The sequence below is a fragment of the Propithecus coquereli genome, unplaced genomic scaffold, assembly GCF_000956105.1.
Source record: "Propithecus coquereli isolate 6110/MARCELLA unplaced genomic scaffold, Pcoq_1.0 Scaffold1, whole genome shotgun sequence".
Taxonomy (NCBI): Eukaryota; Metazoa; Chordata; class Mammalia; order Primates; family Indriidae; genus Propithecus; species Propithecus coquereli.
In genome coordinates, this window is record NW_012133857.1 from 3,995,985 (window position 1) to 3,999,508 (window position 3,524).

Here is a 3,524-nt window from a genome sequence, read left to right on the forward strand (position 1 = left end):
CAAAGGCATCAGCGTCTTTGAAATGGTGAAAACTTTCTTTACCAGGCAAAATGACAACTGTAAGAAAAATCTGGGCATTCTAAGACGCGGCTTGGCAGAGCCCGTGCTGCTTGGCACGGCCCCAGGTTTACTGTTTGGGTGCAGCACAACGTTCACCCATCGTTCCGACTCTGCCTTCTGCCTCGGCTGGCCTTGGTACCAGCGGCCCCACCAACAACCCAGAACATGCTCATCTGTTGCCATGGAGGCTTTCAACTTCTTCACGGCCTGGACCTTGAGTCACTGTCTTTGCAAATAAAACTCACCACAACCTCCCCCCACAAAAGAAAAAAAAAGCATATGGGAATAGAAAATTACTTTTCTGTATAATTGCTAACGTCACTGAGCACTTATTCTTTACTGAGTTCTGTTCTGAGTGCACGGATACCCTCATAACAACCCCATAGGCAGGAGAAATGCAGCATTTTACCTTTCACAAATGCAGAAACTCAGGCAAGAGAGGTCGAGCGACTTGCCCACGCTCCCACAGCCAGGAAGTTGAGGAGTCGGGATTCACACTCGGTTATGCTGGCTCCACGCCTCTAAACGAGGATGCTCTCAAAAGAGCTCAAAAGCCTGCAGGCTTTCTAAAGGGTAAGTTCTGGAGTGCTCAGTTGAATCCTGGTCAGTGGTTTCAGTTCTGATGAGAAAAAAGAAAAAGTCTCCTCTCAAAGCAATTTATTCAAGGCCTGTCTTAGGAGATATTTTTGGCTGTATACAGATGGAGTAGATCTTGCTATTCAAAGTCCTGAAGTCCACCACGGTGGATAATGCTAAAATAAAATAAAAGGCACCCCCCTCCCCACCATGCACAGGGGATCTCTGGGCAGGCTCCCGCTCTGGAGGTGGGAACCGGATGCAAACGTGCATGATTTCCATTCCTGGAGGAAGTGTCCCACAATGTGGCTCCCAGAGCTCAGAGCCTCATGAGTTTTCTTGTAGGAAGAAATCTGCAGAGGCCTGGAAATGCTGCAGAACCCATTTGGAGGTCCCTTCTGCTCAAATATTTGGTGATTAGAAGAGGGATTTGTCATCTGCCAGTGACAACATGGACAACAGGGGTGAAGATGAGCTCAGTGAGCTAAAGAGAATGAAATGTTGCCACAGGAATTCAGCAGGAAGAGTGTTAGAGAGTCTGGTGCTCCGCATCTGCCCCTCTGTCAGAGCAACCCTGGGCACTCTGACCCTTTTTATTACCACACTCCCTTTTAAATCATTAGCTCTTTGACCACAAAAATGAAAAGTCAGAATAGATTGCCAGGTTGGGTGACCTGTATTTGGTCCCTTCAGATACCACCAAGGATTTCAGCTTATTTTTCAAGTGAAACAACAGCAGCATCCTTTTTTGAGATTTACGTTTGAACTCATGCATTAAAGCACATTAACTTCGTGTTTTATTTGCAGAATATAAATCTTTCCATTTTTGTAAGAAGTGGCCATTGATTTTTGCAAGAAAATGAGGGAGGCATGCACCTTTTCATAGTTCGTGTTTATATCTTGCATATGTGAAAAGAAGCCATGTCTGCTAATGCAGTGTATTCCCTGAAACTGTGAGCATAATTTTGCACGTATGCATTTATCTGGAAGAAAGGGACCCATTAGCAGAGGATGTGGTCAGATGGCAGTGGGCAGAAAGGAACTGATTTCTTTCCTCCCTCCTTAACACCCTCTGTTTATGTGTTTATCTGTCAATCTTTTTCTATTAATAAGTAAGTTCTATATAAACAGTGATGCGCTCTAAGCAGAGTTCCCTGAGTCTTCGTGACCATTCTAAGTCACGCACACATACCCACAGAGGGAAGCTAGCGCAGTGACTTGCAGAATATTCTGCTGACCTCTTCACAATAAAGGGATATGTGTATTCTTCAAAATCATGCCTAGATCCTTTAGAGAGAAGCTTCCCCAATTCTTTCTGATCAAATGTTCTGTTCCCTTCTCTTCTTTGTGTGTGCGTATGTGTATTCACACACATGCATGTAGGGGTCCTCTGACAGGTCAGAGGTAAATGTCTAATCTGGAATTAGTGTTGACGTGTTGCAGTCTGTCTCCAGGCAAAGAAAACAGCTGTCTTCAGGCACGTATTGAGGGCGTGTGTCTGTGTGTGTGTGTGTGTGTGTGTGTGTGTGTGTTTGAGCGGGAATTTCAAGTCAAGAATTCATGTTCCATTCAGCACCAGAACGGAGTCTTTTCTGAAAAACCTATACTGGTTTTAGATAGAGAGAAGATTAGCCCAGCTGAGAACTGACATTTGGAATTGCACTGAGCAATTAGGCAGCTTTTTTCATAGAACTTTTTCCTGGTGGCTACCTGAATTTGTCCTGCCTATGTAGAAGGGAGGGAGACCCACATTAGAACAAGATGGACATTGCAGAGGGCATATTTCAAACAAGTGCCTGGGATTACAAATAAGAAGTTTCTTCCTGTTCTTTCTTCTATAGCTCCTTCATAATGTGTGTGGTCTGAGAAAAACATTATCTGTGCTTATTAGTAGCAGTACTTTGCAGATGAGAGGGTACTAACATTTGAGCACTACAATATGCAAAAGCATTATAATTTGGTGTGCTATAAGCACGATCTCTTTAGGTCCTTCTAACAAATTTATGAAACCAGGGTGAGGGTGAGGGTGATAACCATTTTACAAATGAGAATACTGAGGTCTCATAGAAGCAAAATAATTTGCCTGTGGTCACAGAGCTAGCAAGTGTTCGTGTCCACCCCATCATGCTGTATGTTTACACATGCACTGGAGTCAACATGAATGGGGTCAAACATGCACACACACTCTTGTGCTTTTCTTGTACCCATACCACAGGGAAGTATACCCTGCCCGAAATCATTCCCCTGAGATTTCTCTTCCAATCATTCCCTTCCCTCTGTCCAATCTCTTGTTGCCATGTGCAGCATGTTCGTGTTGACAACAGTTAGCAAAGCAAACCCCCTGGTCTGTGACTGACAAACAAGCATACAATGAAACCACACATCTTGGAGTTTTCTGTATCACAGGATATTGGATTTGCAAAACAAGAAAGTAAAAAAAAAACCACAAAATTTTATTAAACCAGGCAGCTTTAAATGAGCTTTGGTGCCTCTCCCTCCCTGTTGCACATGTGTTGATGGGTTTTTCTCAGCTTGGTTGTCTGAGATTTCACAGCTCTCTGTCACCTCCCTTCTGAAGCTGGTAATAGAAGCAGGCAGTAGCACCGTGCTGTTCCTTCACTCTGGGATCGCGCTCTACCCGGAGCCCTGTGTCTTTTCCTAAGAAGGATTCCTGGTTTACCCTGTGTTTGGGCTTTTCTGGCCATGAGGACAGGAAGTGAAGATTTTGGGGCTCCATCACCTGTATCCTGGCATTTAATTCTTTCTCGGAACAAGTGAGCTAAATCTGGGTAGAAGAGCTTGGCAGAAAGAAAAACACTGGTTCCGGTAATTTTAAAAATTAAGCGATGTTGACTTGTCCTTTATTTCATAATTTATGATGATTATTT

General features: G+C 43.9%; 1 protein-coding gene across 4 annotated transcripts in view; it reads left to right on the forward strand.

Annotated features, from left to right (window-relative positions):
* The window catches only part of MYRIP (myosin VIIA and Rab interacting protein), a 344,233-nt gene that overhangs the window by 217,569 nt on the left and 123,140 nt on the right, over positions 1-3,524 (forward strand). The window contains exon 1 of one of the 4 annotated variants that reach the window (XM_012644969.1): positions 3,223-3,462. The exons of the other annotated variants lie outside the window; for them this stretch is intronic. The gene's annotated coding sequence lies outside the window, so the exon portion shown is untranslated. Of the gene's footprint in view, positions 1-3,222; positions 3,463-3,524 lie in introns of those variants that run through there. 4 annotated transcript variants of the gene reach the window in all.